A 19,602-nucleotide genomic window follows, 5' to 3' on the forward strand; every position below is an offset into this window, starting at 1 on the left:
GATTTGGCTAGGACTTGCTTTGACCAATGGGACGGTAGCAGATATGATGCAGGCAGAAGCTTGAAAAAGCTTGTGCTCATTTCTTTTTATTATTCTTCTGCAATTTCTATGAATCCATGCTGGAGGATAAAGTACATGGAGCAGGAATGAATCACCCTAGTGATCCCAGCTACTGTGTCCTAGACCAGCCCACAGAAGGCTGACTTTTGACTCTCTGTGAAGAAATTCAATGGAGAGTAGAGGAGCTGAGGGGCCAAGCCCTAAATAAATGACCCACAGACTCATGAAGGAAATAAATGCATATTATTTTTAAGACACTTAGTATTGGACTGTTTTGTTATGTTGCACTACTGTGCGAAAATATGGCTCTTATATCCCCTAATGACATATTACATTTGCGTACAATACATATTACAAATGTATCTACACTAGAAGTTCCCAAGAAGAAATGCTCTGTCAGTTATAGTTACTTACAGTGGATCATGTCAGGCACATAATAAATATCTATTTAATAAAAATTTGTTGAACTCAGTGCATTTTCTAGATAACAGTGCTTAGGATAAGCGTAACATTAGGCAGTGCCATGGCAATCCACTCAGGCCATATGAGTTTCAGTTGTAATTGTAAGATTCTCTGGAGTGTTGGGATCGAGCAATCATGGTGTTGGTCCACTAATGATTAAAGTTGATACCATCTTAAGGTGCTGGGATGTAGGGGCACCTGGGTGGCTCAGTTGGTTAGGCGTCTGACTCTTGGTTTTGGCTCAGGTCATGATGTCAGGGTCATGAGCACAAGCCAGAGTTCTGTGTTGGCTCTATGCTCAGCAGAGAGTTTGCTTGTCCCTCTCCCTCCTCCGCTGCCACTCCCCCCCACCCACAAACACTCTAAAACAAATAAATAAATAAAATAAAATCTAAAAGAAAAAAGGTAGTGGGATATTATCTGATACCATGTTTTAAGCCTTTCTAAATAGTCAAGCAGAGGTAGGGATTTGCAGATGGTTAATATGGAACTGCCACAAATGTTTCCTACAGTCCTAAAATATATCAGATAAGCAACTTGGACATGGGGTCTCCTGATGTTCTCATTAACCCAAGAAGATGATGCGATGACATTTTCAGAAATGCACAATCACGAAGCACTGTTATCACTGTTATCTAATATTAAGAGATGGGTAGTCTGAAGTAGCTCATTGATCAATTAACATTCATTGTTAAATACGACTATTTACTGAGCACCTAGTGTATACCTAGCCTTGATCTGGGCACTGGGAATACAAAATCAAAACAAACATGGTTTGTTTATTAATACATCAAAAGAATCACACTTTTTGAAAAATTGCTCAAAACAAGTAATGACAAGTACTAGGCTGGGGGGCAGGGGATACAAAAATAAAAAGATGGATCTCTCACCAGCTGGTTAAATATCACAGATAACCAAAAGCTGAGTTTCTCTGTCTCACTCATTGAAGTATTAGGCACCATGACCCACAATCACTTACAATTGAACATTTAACTAATAATTTGTAATTTGTTTAAAAGCTTGTGCATGGTTGTCAGCTACAACATATGAAGCTTTCAGAAATCAAAAGGATAATTGAAAGTATCTAAATAGCAGACTACAACAGAGCTTAAATGCAAGACTTCCCTCACATAATTTATAAGGCAGGAGAAGTGACTTTTGACTTTTACCACTATGATCAGGACTGTTCTGTACCTGCTTTGCGGAACACTATTTAAGTTCATATGATGCTGAGTATGGCCCCCCACACACTTCTGCTAGATGGTGAATTTGATCCTTTGTTGTTATTATCCAAATTAGCTAGGTGTGCCAAGGTGGGTTGACTGTGGTAACTATATGTATAGTACATACATACATATAGTGCGTGAGAGCTCCACTTGGACTTATCCTTTGCCATTTTACAATTTTTTATTAACTCAAAAATTTATTGTAGGCATAAGATGGAATGCTTGAAAGCCAAGAATGACTGACTTCCTAATGTCCATAATTTTTGTGTTCCTCAAATGCCATAGAGTGGCCATATTACCCATAAAATATGACCAATCAAATAATTATATGTAAATCAGATTGATGTTTTATGAAATGCCTCCCTTCCCTATTTTATTTGTACCAAAGCTGGTATATATTTTTAAATTTCAGATGTCTTAGATGCATGACAGTTGTTTTTTTTTTTTCCACTTTGGAACTAGATTCAAACTCTTAACATTAATCACAGTGAATATCTAAGAAGAGAGTATGAGTAGGTATGCTTCTTCAATATATGTCAATTCAGAAAGTGCCTCCCTGCACTTTCGGTAAGATTAATATCTTACCAAATATGCTTTGGGAAATTCTATATCATGCATACACAGCTGGACCATAGCTTCACTCCTAGACCAATAATAATATTTCATCATTTAGATAACTAATTAACAAATTCAACATTTATCAAGCACCTGCTGTGTTTCTGACTCTGCTCTGGATTTAGGAAGATACGAAGATGATCTTTATAATTTATTTTGTTACATAGTTTTAGTATATAGACTAGTTCTGGGTAGTACTGACCAAAAGCAATAATAAAACAAAGATACACATTTCAATTTATAAACCAACTAGCTGGAATTAGGCAATGAATACTGTAGCACATGGGAAGGCAGGGGCTGGGTGTGTTCCTTCACTTCTCATCTTTTTTCTTATATTTCTCCTTCCACCATTATCTTTCCCCTTAAACGTTGCGGACTCTTTTCTGCCTCAATTTATGGTCAATCTGCATGTGTGTCTATCTTTTCACTGTCTCTTCAGTTGATACTTCGTTAAATATTGCAATAAGCTAGCCTGGTCATACTTACCTGTCATTTTGCCAACTTGGCTCTGAGCTGTATTCATCATCCCCTGCAACCTTCGGAGCACCTTATCTTACACGAGCTTGTTGTCCAAGGGTTATTTGGTAATTTGATTTAATTGAGTTGTCACTTCTGTCTACCAGTAGTGCTCATGACAGTAAGCATTACTAATCCTATTGGTGAACCCCAGGGACAAAGGAGGCAAACGTTGCTACACTTACACCAACGGGAGAGGGTAGGATGCACTTCCATTGTGGAGGACAGTTTTAAGTGCGTTTTTGAAATTGGCAACCTGGCCAGAGAGAAGTTACTCTTTGAGCTTGGTCTGAGATGATATATTTGAACATATATGTTCCTTTTATTGCTCAAGCGTCTGTATCAAAGATTTCACCATGATTTAAATCTGATTCAGGTGGTGAGACATCTGGAAATCATGAGGGCATTTACTGAACATCATAAAATGTTGACATATCAAGCTAAAATTATGTAATGTACCATTTTGTGCTAAATTGGATGCCATCTTATGCTAGATTCTCCTATAAATGAAGAAAGGCAGGTGCCAAATACGTAAGAAAAAACTATGAGAGAAATAGTTTGAAGGAATTTGGTTTTTCAAATTAATGAATTAGGGAAAGCCTGCACTACTCAATTTTGGTCATTAAACCTCTAAATTCATCAATAAAATCATTGTTTAAAGAGCCTAAAAGTGTATGCAACTGAAATTTGACTTTTTACTTAAGAGTAACTCTACTACATTATATTTCATAGGCTGAAAGATGGAAGTACTAGTCTGGATAAAATTATTCCCCTTTTTTAAACTAAAAAAAAAAAAGTAAAATTGGTTACAGCCCTGTTTCTGCAATTAGAGAATTAGAAGAATTTGGGTTAGTTTGACTCTTTTGTTTTGCACATTTCTAATCCATCTTGGTATTTTGGAAAAAAAAAAGAGTTATAAGGAGAACATCTGTTGCTATTCATGTCATTTTCCATCTACATCATGTTCCATAGTAGTTTAAGAGGGCCCCTCTCTCTCTTTTTTAAAAAGTATAGTCCTTAACCAAAATTCTAAGGATTTTGCATTGCTGTTTCAGTAAAATTATTAAAACAAACTGACATTGTTCCCATTACCTTTCCCTACCTCTGCCAATAACTGTTTCCTTCCCATCCCTCCTCCCTCCCCTTCCTCCCACTCCTCCTCTCCAAAGCTCCTCCAAAAGTGCATTTTCTCCTGTCCAGTTTATGTAGGTTTATATTTTTATGCTTATTGCCTCTCAGTACCTCATCCTTCATTCCTCAATCCAATCTTAAATTTCTTTTTTTTTCTTTCTTTTTTCTTTTTTGTCCCTCTGCTTTCAAATGTGGCAACTTTGGAATTAAATAAATAAATACTTAGCGAAAAAGCCTTTTTCCCTTTCATTCACAAACATCTACTGAGCATCTGTGAGTGACAGGCACTATTATAAATATTGGGGATAGATGGGAGAACAGGACAAGTGAGATTCCTGCTTGGAGGAACATATATTCTAGCATGGGGGGTAGGAGAGGGTAGACAATACAAAAAAAAAAAAAAATCAGGTAAATTTAAGTTTATGTAGGGTTGTCAGATTTAGCAAACAAAAATACCATCTGTCCAGGTAAATTTAAATATCAGATAAATAACACATTTTTTAACATAAGTATATCCCATGCAATATTAGGCCTAAAATATGATCCAGATTGGGATAATTTGAGGCAGTTTTACAGCTGTGTTTTCCCCAAAGACATATATGTCCCGCTTGCACACATTTGCCTATATTCACACTATTTCCTGCACGCCGATCTCAGCTCATCTAGATTTGGGTCATTCTCAGATTCCAAGTTCTTTAAACATTTTCTTGCGATAATGCCAACTTACACTGTGCTCTTATTTCGTAAATCAGCTTTACAGTTATTATCCACATTACACCATTAACATAAGAAGACATGGTTCCAGTCCAAGGTTCACATCGTACATTTGGTCTGGAGAGCTGTGCAGCCATATTTACGAACCCACCTATGTGTGCATTTCTCGTATCTCCAATTTGTAATGTAGGAAAGGAGCACAGGCTCTAGAGTCCAACAGTCTGGGGTTCAAATCCTGATTCTGCTGCTTACCAGTTACTTGTTGTGCCTCAGTTTCCACATTTGTTCAAAGGGGAAAATGACAGTATTTCTCTCATACCATTTTCATAAATACTAAATATGGCTATGTATGTAGAATCCCTGCTCAATGCCCATTACTCCTCTTTCTGCTTTTCATCCCCATTAATTATTACCACACACATACAATTTCCAGCATAGTGTGGAGTTGGGCAAGATTATGAATGAATACAAACTCCAGGATTAGGTGATCATTGAAATGAACAACAGCCTCTATAGTTTTGCTAATTACTTATATGTATCTGGCCCTCTTTTTGACACAATGAGCAGTCAGGAACAGTTGCTTTGTATTGTCTTAGCAGAAAAAGAGTTTATAGTTTACATTAAGTGAGGAATGAAAATAAAAGAAACATATTTAAAAGCACTACCCCCCAAAAAAAACCCCACAAAACTATAATATGTGAATTAAATGCTATGTATGCCTATTGTCTCACATCCCTTTGAAAAGTAAATTTCCAGAGGGCAGTATCAGTTTCTTTTGTTAAAAGGCCATTCTCTTAAAACGCAAGATTTGGGTCACTAGGAAAAGTATTTAGTGACAGTTATGCTGATGGTCCCCTAAAGATCTGTTCAAAAAAACTAAATTCTGTAGTAGGTTTCCATACCTGCCACTCAGCAGGAAATTACTCATTTTATATTACACTTTTGTAACTGATAGTTTTTGGTATTATTTGTTGTAGTTACATATGGTGCCAAGTTTGTAAATTGAATTCTACAGCATACCTTTTAATGTTATGAGAAAAAAAAAAATCTTTTGGGTTGAAATAGCGTATGTTTGGCCTTGCCAAACGAATGTGGGGAAGCCCAGAATAAACTAATATGTCCCATCTGCATGACGGATTAGTGGAACTGTAAAAATCATTACTATTATAAATCTGTAATATACTTACAATTCTAAACTATAGTACACTTTTTGGATAGGACAGTCATGAAAGAAATACCTCTCAAACAGCCCTCTAAAGTGTAGCTTAGGATGAAAACCCCATTAGAAGAAAAGCCAAAAATTTTTCTAGACGTGGTACTCCCTATATGGAAAAAATAAATCTTTGGGATAAATAATAGCATGCTATAATTAAAATGACTGTAAGACCATTGATAGAAAAGGAGATCCTGACAAGCTCTGTTCCATCCCCCACCCTCAAAAAAGGGCTTTGAAAAGTTTCCTCCTTTTCTTAGATTATGTGAATACTTTAATCGCATCCAGAAGTGAAATGTCTTCTAGAGAGGTCTGTTAAGAGTGGTTTCTCTCTCTCTCTCTCTCTCTCTCTCTCTGTCTCTCCACACACACACACACACACACACACACACACACAGATTTTGAGCTTAAATGACCATAGAAAGTGTGATTTATTTTTTACAAAACAAAAATACAATAAAATTTGCATTTCTATTATACTCGTTTAGGGATTTAATCACTACATATGACTAAATCTAATCATTTAATTTCTACAAATTATATCTTTCTATTGCCTTGCCTATTCAAAATGACTTACTACTTATTTTAAATCCCAAATCATAGTGAGACTTGGGGACCAAATATATCTGTCAGCAATGATTTCCATAGTGTGATAGTTGCGCTTATTCCATTTTTAGGTAATTTCCCCAGGTCTATTTTGAGTGATAGGGATCTTTGTTGGGTGATATGAAGAGAAGGCCAAGTCCTCACCTTCTCCAAATACCTATCCTACATGCCTGAACGGGACATCATTTACTCCTCCTTTCCTAAGTGAAATTCTATTAGAATAATTCGAAGGATAAGCAAAGGCCTCAGAAACACTGACATTCCCTGGAGAAACTGATCTGAATGAGCTCTGGGCAGAATGTGTGTGGGGGCGGGGGCGTTGGGGGGCTGTTAGGTGGAGAAGTTTCCGGAAAATCCCCCTTGATCTCCATGAGGACCTACTCCTTTTTTTCATACACACCAGCTGTTGGTCAGCAAAGCAGCTCTGACCTGATGGCTTTAGGCTTTAGGCAGCTCTCAAGTGAGGGGAACACAGAAAGAGCAGCAGAATATTGGATAAGGAAAAATAGAGCAGGTGTGAAGGAGGAAAAAGGTAAAGAATAGATTCTGATTTCCTACTTCCTATGTGTGAGAAGGGGGAAACTGAGGCTCAGAAGAGCTAAACAATTTAGCAAAGGCGTGGCAAACTGGCAGCGGGTGGACTGATACTTGAACCTGGCTTCAACAACCCCAGGCAGGCTCTTAATACAGTTCCGGAACCAGACCCAGAATAATTTCCGTGATATCTGCTGCTAGAAAAAAGGGTGTCCTTAAGAGTTAATTTACAATGTATTTTAAATTCCTTGTCGTCCAACCGCCTTGGAATGGGGAGCGTCTTTGCCCAAGCACCTGCTTGGCGGGGCCCGGCTGGGCTTTTCACCGTGTCCCCAGCGGCAGGCACTGACCTGCCCTTGAAGCCCTGGTTTCACAAGCTTTACCCAAGCGCTCTCTGGCTCTTTGTACATCTTTAATAGTTTCCTTGACGGACTATGAAGAACTGCCAGATGACAGTTCTATTTCATTTTTGTCACTGCCCGGTGCTCCTTTTTTCTCTCTGGCTTTTTCTCAAGGGCATGATTCTATAAGTCACTGTGGCAATGTTCACGATGGGTATTGGTCTTTCAACCACTGTATATTGATGCAGTGCGAGCCAGTCACGGACATGTCAAGATTTCAGGCCTTCAAGAAAGTAATCAAGGAGTATTTTATAAACTCTAATGTCCTTTCCATTGAAAGCAAATTGAAACTGGGGATTGGGATCTGATATTAAGGGTTTACTTTAAAACACTGCTGCCAGAGGCATAAAACAGCCCCTTTGATTAATATACTATAGGATTTTGTTCGCTTGGAAAAAGCACAAGTGATGTGCTTTTGTTCCCCAAGTTTTAAATAAAACATTTGTCATTCTTGCACGCTGTTTATTACTAATTGCACAATTATTTTATTATATGGCACCAGGAAAATATGATTTGAGGTTCCTTCTGCATATTCTATGTTTTAAGTAAATAATCACTTCAGTCAAAATTATTTATTAAATTACATTATACCTTGCGAAACATAATGGGGATGTCAAGGCTTTTTTTTATTAGTGCCGCATAATGAAATAATCGAGGAATTAGTAATAAATTTTTCCTCTGGTAATTTAGAATAAATAAAACAATTACTAATGTTTTCCTTAAGAATGTAGAATTCTTAAAATTATCTCTCATAAAATTATACTGATGAATGTCATATGTTTCTTCAGCAAAAACAAAATGAAATGGCTTTCCTTGTCACCTCTGCGGGATCAGTGCAGCTCTCACACACGGCGTGAGTGTGCAGATTTCTTTGTATATTGTTTCTTTGGAGGGTCTCCGTATGGAGAGGGAAGAAATAGGATGATACTGATACATTTGAAAACATGTCTGTGACGGTCATTAACTTTCACACGCTACCAAATTTCAGCTTTTAGGCTAAGGGTTAAAAATGTTTAAAAGCTAAGTCGTGACTTGTTGTGACTTCATGACCCGTAGGTGCTTACCATGACACCTACTGTAGGGCGTCCTCTCAGGCACAGTGAGGGACATGAACGGGGAGCATATATGGACCTTGCCTTCAAGGAGCTCCCTATGTAGCAAGGGAGATGATGAATGTACGTGGATCACCAGAGTGCCAGCTAGCAAGTAGACTTTGGCAAACTGGCATGGATTTTCTCAGGAAGGAAAGAGTCCTTGTGACTTGGGAAGGAGAAATGCGGGGGCATGCAAGGGGGAATATCGAGGGGTTGGCATTTGAACTTGAACGATGGATATTAATAGAAATAGCTAACATTTCCTGAGCTCTTGTGTTGCCAGACACACTTTGACTCTAATATCCATTTTCCTAACCACTAAGCCATAGGCTGTGGTATGGAGGGACACAGAGAACAGATATTCTCGACAGAGGAAACAGTATGAAAGGGGACTGGGTTCTGTCTTCTAAATCATTTGCAGATAGTAATTTAGGACTGGTGCATACAGAAGATAAAGCCACTCTTTCAGAGTCCCTACAGTAAAGTCTAGTGAGCGCACGTACAGCCTATAATGAATGCCAACAGCAATATGTGCCCTAAAAAATAATTAGACACAGCTATGCCACACGGTATAATGTTTTGATTATGGAATCACGTATTTATTAACAAAGGGTGCTCTCTATTCTTCCAACTGTGAAATTCTAGAATACGTGATTACACAATATAGAAATAGAATCACAAGGAAGTAGTCAGGACCCTTCTTAGTCTGGCCTCCATTTACCTCCCCCATCTTATTTTTTTTCTTCACACCTTATGCTTTAGCCATTGAAGTTACTGTTTCCCGCATGTGCCCAGTCCTATCACAAAACCCACTGCTCCTGTGTGGCTTTGGACCGCTAGGACCGGCTTCAGCCTAGAAAGACTTCTCTCGGCAGCTAGAGCTCTTGGAACCACAGAGATTTTGTGGATGTTGACTGGTGCGCACGCTTGTCCTCTGAAGGATAAGATTTCAGGTCTCTTGTGGGTGTTGGCATTTCCGTTATAATCATGAGATTGCTTATTGGCCCAGAACTGATTTGGGAAAATTGCGGGCTTAAACTTAACTGAGTCTCATGCTCCCTCTCAGCCCCTTTCCAGGACCGCAACCCCTAGTGTATATCAAGGAACAGGACCCTTTATTTACCCATGTCCGTAGCTGTTCCCTTTCCAACATTCCACACCGGTTCCCTTGTCATGCCTGGTTTTGCAGGGATCACCCTTCACTTTCTTGCCTTTCACTCTTTGGCTCTCTTCTTTTCTAACTTTGGGAAATTCTGGGAAAGTACTTCCTTCCTCATATTGCTACCGTGTGGTCCATCACCCACTACTCTGAGCCATTCCACTCCTGTGAATTTACCCAAGAGAAATGAAAACACACGTCCATACAAATACTTGGAGCAAATGTTTATAGCAACATTTTTAGAAACTACTTCCTTATTCAGTAGCTTAATCATTTCGCATATCCAACCAGCCATATACTGTGAGTTCACTGCCAGCCCTTAGCAATGTCAGTATTTGTACACTTAATCTCTTCTACTAGGTATGTGGTGGTATCTCGTTATGACTTTAATTTGCATTTCCCTAGTGACTGACTAATGATGTTGAGTATATTTTCATGTGCTTATTCATCATCCATATATATATATATATTATTTGGTCAAATTCTCTTTCTTTTTTTGTTGTTCTTGCCTCGTTTTAATTGAATTGTTTGTCTTATTATTGAGTTGGCTACATCCAGCTTTTGGCAATTATACATAAAACTGCCACAGATTTTTGTGTGAATGTAATTTTCAGTTTACTTGCTTAAATACCTAGAAGTACAATTGCTGGGTCATATGGTAAGTCTATATTTAATTTTATAAGAAACTGCCAAATTGTCTTTCAAAGTGGCTGTAATACTTTGCATTTATACTAGCATTGTAAGAGAGTTCTTACTGGAATTTGAATCACATTGAATCTATGTATTAGTTGGGAAGGGTTGACATATTAACAGTACTGAGTCTTCCAATCCATAAGAATGATTAGGCTCTATATTTATTAATCATCATTAATTTTTCTCAACAATATTTTGTAGTTTTCAGCATATATCTTCTGTAAAATCTACCCCTGAGTATTAAGCATTTTTCCTGATATTGTAAATAGTATTTTTAAATTGAAATTACAGTTGTTTATTGCAAGTATATATAAATAAAATTGATATTAATTAGGATATTCTAGGTGGACCATTATATTGTCTGCAAAGAAAGCTTTCTTTCTTTCTTTCTTTCTTTCTTTCTTTCTTTCTTTCTTTCTTTCTTTCTTTTTCTTTCTTTCTTTTTCTTTCTTATCTGTCTTTTCTTTCTTTCTTCTTTCCTTGTTGGCAAGGACCTTCAGTATAATGGGAATAAAAGTGCTGAGAGGAGGAATCCTTTCTTTGTTTTTCATGTTATAAGGTTTTTTATCAGTAAGTATGATGCTAGCTGTGGGTTTTTCAAACATGCTTTTTAAAAAGCAAATTGATCAAGTCCTTGTCTATTATTCCTAGTTTGCTGAGCATTTTTTCCAAAAAGTGTGTGGATTTTGGTCAAATGTTTTTCCTGCCTCTATTGAGATGATCATACAATTTTTCTTTTAGTCTGTTAATATGGTACATTATATTTTGTTTTTCAAATGTTCAACCTACCTTATATTGCTGGATAAACTCCATGGGACCATGATGCTTTATCTTTTTATATATTGCCAGATTCAATTTGCTAATATTCATGGGGAATATTGTGTCTAGTTTTCTTTTTTCTTATTTTATTTCTTTCCCTTTTCTTTTTTAATAGTTTTGTCTAGTTTTGGTATCATGTCAGCTCTGGTCTCATAAAATGTGATGGAATATGTTCTCTTTTATTCATTGGGGGAGTTTCTTGTGTAGAGTTGTTATTGCATCTTTCTTAAATGTTGGAAAGAATCCACCAGTGAAGCTACCTGGGCTTGGAGTATTCCAAAACCTTGGAAGTTTTTAACTATGAATTCGATTTACTTAAAATTCATAGGATTATTCAGGTTATTTTTTCTTTTGAGTCAGCTTTGGAAGTTCGTGTCTTTCAACAAATTTGTTATTTTATCTCAGTTGTTAATTTATTTGCCAAAAAAAGTTGTTTAAAATATTTTCTTCTCATTATTTTAGTATCTGTATTATTTTAAGTTATAACTCATATCATTTCAGATATTGGTAATGACTTTTTCTCTGTTTTTTTTCTGATTAGTTTTGCTAGAAATCTATCAATTTTACTGTTTTTTTTTTTTAAGAGAGTGCTTATGCTTTCATTGATCTCTTTCTCTTTCTGTTAATTTTACTAATGTCTGTTCTAACCCTTAATGTTTTCTCTCTTTGGCGTCCTTTGAGTTTAATTCGTGTGTGTGTGTGTGCGCGCGCATGTGCCTAGTTTTCTAAAGTGGAAACAGATTTCATTTGAGATCTATATTTTTTTCTAATATACATATTTTATGCTATATGCTATAATATACATATGCTTGGCTGCATCCCACACATTGGATATTTGGTGTTTTTGTTGTCATTCAGTTTAAAATAATTTCTAATTTCTCTTGTGATTTTTTTCATTGACTTATGGGTTATATAGAAATGTGCTGTATAATTTCCAAATATTTGGGGGGACTGCCCAGATATCTTTTATTATTGATTTCTGCTATAATTATATTGAGGTCTGAGAACATATATTGACAATTTCTACCCTTTTATATTTATTGAAATGTTTTATAGTGCAGAATATGGCCTATCCTGGTAAATATTCCATGTGCATTTGAAAAAAAAATCTATTTTGCTATTTTTTGAGTGCAGCGTTCTACAAATGTCAGTTAGATCAAGTTGGCAAGTACTGCTGTTTACGTCTTTTTACTGATTTCTTGTCTACTTGTTCTTTCAATTATTGAGAAGGGGACTTTGAAATCCCCAGCTATACCTGTGAGTTTGTCTATTTCTCTTTTAAGTTCTCTAGGTTTTTGTTTTCTGTATTTTGAAGTTCTGTTTTTAGGTGCAGATACTTTTAGGATTGTTACGTTTTATTGTTGTATTGACCCTTTTGTTATTGTACTATTATCCCTCTAACATTCCTTACTCTGGTATTGATATAAATACAGCTCTTCCTACTTTCTTTTCGTTAGATTTAGTATGCTATATCTCTTTCCATTCTTTTACTCTTAACCCATCTGTGGTTTATGTTTCAGATGTGTTTCTCACAGACAACATATAGTTAGGTCTTGCTTTCTTTTTATTCATTTAACAGTCTGCTCTTTAATTGGAGTTTGTAGACTATTTACATTTAATGTAATCATCATTACTTTATGGTTAAGTTTAAACGTGCAATCTTTTTATGTGTTTTCTCTTTGTCCCACTTTTTTCTGTTCCCTTTCCTCTATTTTTGCTTTATTTTTTATTACTTAATTTTTATTATTCCATTTCTTCTCCATTATTGGTTTATTAGTTGTATCTCTTTTTTAATTGATTGCTTCTCATTTCATAGATTAAACAGAGCCTTACAATGATTAACCACTTGTCCAAAATTGCGTAATAATAATCAAGCCAAAGCTCTTACAGTGGCGTACAAGGCTTTACGTTTTTCTGGCCCTCGTTATCTCTGACGTCATCTTTATCTACCCTCTCTGTCACTCACTTTGCCCCAGCCACACTGACCTTCCTGCTGCTTCTCAGATATGCAAGACACATTCCCAAACACAAGGGTCATTGGCACTGACTTTTTACTCTGTCTGGAAGTCTCTTTCCCTAACTAATCTCTGGCAAACCTGTGTTCTAATGTCACTATTCAAGGATGCCTACCCCAGCTATACTATTTTTAATTGTATCCTCCTTCCCAATCCTCACTGCCAATCCTACTTACCCTGCTTTATTATTTTAAAAAATAGCATATACAATTTTTTAGGTATTATATTTATTATTTATATCTTTCCTCCAGCAGAATATAAGCTCTATAAAATCAGGAATTTTGTCTGGCTTGTTCAATGATGTCTCCCAACCCCTTAGAATGGTGCCTGACACAAAGTAGGCATTTAATAAATATTTGTTGAATGGATGAATACATTGGCAAATGTAAAACACAAGAAGTAAATTTATTGATTTCAATGAAATATAGCTATGTAAAAACACAACAACTGTGCTTGGCATGGATTTATATACAAATTTTATTCTTAAACCACCATTCAATGTTGTTAAAACTCTGTAAAATAAATGTAATTTAAATAAAGTCAAATTTTTTTCATGTAGCAAGAGACCATATACAGAGGGAAATAATTGGCAAACAGCAAACTAGGAGACTGCCACTCTGATGTGATTTAAGGGGGACTTTGAAGAAAAATCTATTCTAAGCATTTCTGCTTTCCTTTTTCTTCATCATCTGGCAGAGTCTAATATTCCACCATTAGAGAGTTGCACCTTTAAATTTTGTGTTTTTTTTTTATTTTGTTTTGTTTGTTTTGTTTTGGTCCTTAGGCATTGCTATCAAAATGGAAATACTTCTGAAAGGGGAGGGAGTATATTTCAATCTAGCACAAATTTTCCGTTTGGCGAGGATTCATTAGCATCATGTTTAAAGCCAGGGCTTCTAAGAATGGCACCTGTATGCTGACAAATACAGCTTTCCCATGCCTACCTTGACTGGCTTCATAATTTAGGCTAATGCAGACATGTCATTGGCCAGCGTAGTCATTGTATTCATACTGCTTTGTGTGCATCCTGATGAGATGGAGATTCAGAGAGACTTATTCATGGACAGATTCCTTTTTGGAGTGTTAAAAACCAGGTCCTTTTATAATCTAAGTGTCCCCATTAAAAGATGAATTTAGTATTTATTTTGAAGATATAAACGTAGATGGTGGTTTTGGATAACCCACAAAATTTTTAAATAAGATGGACCATGATAGGCAATGGCAGGAAACAAGGTTGTGCACTTGTTTTTCTATTTACAATGCAACAAAACCTTTAAATCCAGGGCTCTGTATGAGTCTGTTAATTTGTCTATAAAGACACCAAACTATCTAGAAGAGAACACATGCAAAGGTAGGGTGAAGTTTAGTGAATTCAAAGTGAGATTATGCCTGTGTGGCTCATCCAAAGCTATAGGAATTTGAATGAGTCACTTAGATTTGTAAAATAAACTGAAAATAAAACTTTGACACATCCGTTTCCCTCACCTGCAGCAAGGCCCTGATTATAAATGAATGGTCAATTGACAATTTCTTCAACAACTCAGAATTTCCCAAAGGGATCCTTCTGAAAACTGGTAAAAGGGATGAATGCGAAAATGTAGAATAATTTTTTAAAGCAGATAATTCAATTATTCTTTCAATGAAATATTCCATCATGCTTATTTACATCTCTCATCACTTCCCATATTTTTCCAAAGCCTCTCTCAGCCTCAGTAGTATTAGATGCCTGCTTGTATCTTAAGGATCTTTAGCTCTTTAGGAGTTCAATATTTTTTTTTATTATGTTCAGTTAGCCACTGTATAGTACATCATTAGTTTTTGATGTAGTGTTCAATGATTCATTAGTTATGTATAACAACCATTGCTCATCACAACATGTGTCCTTAATACCCATCACCCTGTTACCCCCTACCCTGTGAAACCCCCAGTCTGTTTCCCGTGGTCCATAGTCTCTCATGGTTCATCTCCCTCCCTGATTTCTCCCCCTTCAGATTTCCCTCCCTTCCCCTATGGTCCTCTGTGCTATTGCTTATGTTCCACATATGAGTGAGACCATATGATAATTGTCTTTCTCTGCTTGACTTACTTCACGTAGCATAATCCCCTCCAGTTCCATCCATGTCAATGCAAATGGTGGGTATTCATCTTTCTGATGGCTGAATAATATTCCATTGTATATATGGACCACATGTTCCTTATCAATTCTTCTGTTGAAGGGCATCTCGCTCCTTCCGCAGTTTGGCTATTGTGGACATTGCTGCTATGAACACTGGGGTGCATGTGCCCCTTCTTTTCACTACATCTGTATCTTTGGGGTCACTAGCCATCAGGAAAATACAAATCAAAACCACAATGAGATACCACTTTACACCAATTAGAATGGTAAAAATTAACAAAACAAGAAACAACAAATTTTGGCAAGGATGTGGAGAAAGGGGAACCCTCTTACACTGTTGGTGAGAATGTAAGCTGGTACAACCACTCTAGAAAACAGTATGGCGTTTCCTCAAGACATTAAAAATAGAGGTGCCCTATGACCCAGCAATTGCACTACTAGGTATTTACCCCAAAGATACAGATGTAGTGAAAAGGAGTTCAATATTGAAATGTAAATGTCTCTGAGAGGGCGGTGCATTGAGCCTTCAGAAGTGGATTGGATGAATCACCTTAAAAGCAATACAGAGCTTTTGGTATAGGAGGCAGTATTGTTTATTTTTTCCTTTTTAGGGTAAGACAGAAAATCACTTGGGATTTGTTTTTTCTCTACCTCATATTCTGAATCTTACCCTATTCTATGGTTGACTCTTATAGAAAATGAAAGTCTGATAATTTGGCCAACACATGGGTTAGCAATTCTTTTTAGATTCTGAGTTATTCAGGTTAATTACAGTCACTATTCTATTTAAATCTCTAATGATGAACTTTTCTTTGACCATAGAGATCCCTGTCAACTTAGTGTTGGTCATGTAGATAATAACAGTTAACGTTGACTGAATACTTCCCATGAAGTATGAGGACGATTCCACCACATACTTTTCTAAAATTAAAAGTTTTTTTAAGTAGTTTTAATTTACAGAAAGATTAAGAAGATAATACAGAGTCTCCATATACCCTGCACCCAATTCCACCTATTACTAATTAATAATAGATGCATTATAATGATACATTTTGTATATGTACATTAATATGGTACATTTGTCACAATTAATGAGCCAATATCGATTCATTATTAACTAAAATTAATCATTTTTTCGATCTCTTTAGATTTTTACCTAATGTTCTTTTTCTGTTCCAGGATCCTATCCTGAATAACATATTACATTTAATTGTCATGTCTCTTTAGGCTCCTCTTGGCTGTGACAATTTCTTAGACTTCTTGTTTTTAATGATCTTGACAGGTTTAAGAATTTTGATCAGGTGTCGAGTCTTTCCTCTTTAGTATTTGGTGTTTTTCTCATCATTAGACTGGGGTAATGGCTTTCAGGGAATAAAACAATAGAGGTAAAGTCATATAGCAAATCAAGGGTACATACTATCAAAGGGTCATCGCTGTTGATGTTAATCTTGACCACCTGGCTGAGGTAGTGTGTGTCCATTCTCTCTCAACTGTAAAGTTATAATCCCCCCTTTCCCTCTTCTGTACTGTATTCTTTGGAAGGAAGTCACTATTTACAGTCCTCATTTAAGAAACGATGAATTATGCTCTGCCTCCTTGAGGGTGAAATTTCTACATAAATTATTTAGAATTTTTTTACAAAGGTGATTTGTGTATTCTTCCCAATTTATTTATTTACTCGATCAGTCGTTATACTGGTATGGACTTGTGGACATTTGCTTTATAGCTTAGATTATGATCTAATACAACTTTATTTATTTTCTTGCTTTAATTGTTCCAGCTTTGGCTATTGGGAGCTCTTTTGGTTGGCTTCCATGTCCCTTTAGCATGCCCTGATTATTGTGGGTTCCCTTCTTTCTTTACTCCTTCCTTCCTCCCTTCCTTCTTTTTCTTTCTTTCTTTCTTTCTTTCTTTCTTTCTTTCTTTCTTTCTTTCTTTCTTTCTTCCTTCCTTCCTTCCTTCCTTCCTTCCTTCCTTCCTTCCTTTTCCTTTTTTGAGTACTTCCTTACTTTCTGGCACTGCAGATGCTCAGGCTGATCTTGTATATTTCCCGCCCCAGTCCTAGACTCAGCCATTTCTCCAGGATCCCTGTTTTTGTGGAGAATTAGAAACCAAGATCCAGTTGCTAGGTGTGCTCATTGCTTAGTTGGGTCTTGTTTTTGCTCCTCACAGCTGACAGAGCAAGGATATGTATGCATATACTAACCTCTGTATATATACATATTTATAAATATTTTTACGTGTTACCATCAGTATCTATATTAACCTAAAAATAAATTCGTACTGATGTTTCCAATTCTAGTCCATTACATAATGGATCATTCTAGCTCAACCTGTTGCTTATCTGTATTGGTTGTGGAATTGTTAACCCATACCTCCATGGGAAGCAACTTATTCAACTAGAGTACAGTGCTTCTATGCAGTTTCTGTTGCCTTTAGTCATGCAGACTCTACTTATATCTATAGTTACATAGGTAAGTATTTTTCCCCCTACTTCCGTCAGTGAGGTCCTTTCATCCATTTGTATCACAGTTAAACTGTTACGTTACATTCTACCTTCCATCCCTGAAACTCCAAACTTCTAAATGATTTTTTGTTAATTTTTATATATTAAGGCTCATTTTTGTGCTATAAAAATCTGTGGGTTTTGACAAGTATATTATGTCATGTGTCTACCATTACAATATCATTCAGAATAGTTTGACTACCCTAAAAAAAAAAATAAAACTCATGTGTCTCACCTACTAACCCACTTGCCCTGAAACCTTGCTGATGATGGATTTGTTTTTTATCTCTATAGTTCTTTATTTTAGGGAATATCATATAATTGAAATCATAAAGTATTTAGACTCTTCGGTTAGCACTATGCATTTAAATATTCCATGCCTTTTTTTTTTTTTTTGGTTTGATAGTTCAGTGTGTGTGTGTGTGTGTGTGTGTGTGTGTGTGTGTGTGTGGAATAGTACGGTATTGTATAGATAAGCCACAGTTTATCTATTTACTTCTGAAGAACATTTTGGTTGCTTCCAGTTGGAGTGATGATGAATAAAGCTTCTTAAGCATTTATGTGCAAGTTTATGTGTGGACCAAGTTTAGAAATCAGTTGGGTAAATACATAGGATTGTGATTGCTGGATTATAAAGTAAACCAATGTTTAGCTTTTTAAGAAACTGTTAAGCTGTCTTCCAAAGTGTTTGTAGCTTTTGCATTCCCACTAGCCTGGTAATTTTTTATTGAAAGCTGGACGTGCTATACTGAGTAATAGGAACTGAGGTACATAGGACTTAGCTTGAAGATTTATGTTAATCTGTCTAGTCGTTCACTGTTTACTGTAGTCGCAGGTGCGAGACGCCTCAAATGCCCCAGTGTCCTAGTTTTTGTCTCTCTTCTTGAGTTTAGGCTTCCCTAAATAATCCTCCTCAGAGTCCGCATCTTGTAGCTCTTTAGGTGTGACTACCACTACTGTGTACCAACGGGAGTCCTGTGGGTGTGGCGATTACATACGGGGACAGGGAAGTAGTCTATATCATTTGATTACATTTAAGTCTTTTAGTGGGCCTGTGTCTCTAGGCTGTGACCTTCACAAAGAATTCTCTCCCTTCCCATTCCCTTCCCTGGCTACAGCATTCCTAACCTATTTCCTTGAAGCCTTGACCCTGTGGAGATATATTTGGGGGAATGTCCCAAGCTGAGATAAGGCTCTGGCAAAGTCTTCACTCCTGAAGGTTAGCCTGTTGTTATGGAGAAGGCTCTGGTATTATTACACAAAGATTACTCTTCCCCAATCCCTGCTAAAGCCAGAGCTATGAAGTAGGGGAAACTTCTCTGATCTTCACCATGAGAACCTTGTGAGATTGTTGGAGGTAAAGCTCATAAGAGTGTGGGGCCCTTCCTAAGACTGCAGTCCCAAAAGTTTCTCACTCACATGTTAACCTGAATTCATCCTCCACAATTCATCAAACTTACATTTAAGTCCCCTTACTAGGGTATGGCTCCAGCTGCTTTTGCTGTAGACAAGTAGATCTTGGCTATATCCCCCTAGATGTGCCTGTATTTCCAGACTGGGTTTGTCTTGTGACCTCAGTTATCAAATGGGTCCTGAAACATTGTTGATTTTTAGTGTGTCCAGCTTTTTCTTGTTATAAGGACAGGAGTGACAACTTCTGGGCTCTTTCCATGTTGGAGTAGAAACTGAAAGTCTTCCATGACAGATCTTTACATGCATTCA

This window comes from Ursus maritimus, unplaced genomic scaffold, assembly GCF_017311325.1.
Source record: "Ursus maritimus isolate PB19 unplaced genomic scaffold, ASM1731132v1 scaffold_35, whole genome shotgun sequence".
Classification (NCBI taxonomy): domain Eukaryota; kingdom Metazoa; phylum Chordata; class Mammalia; order Carnivora; family Ursidae; genus Ursus; species Ursus maritimus.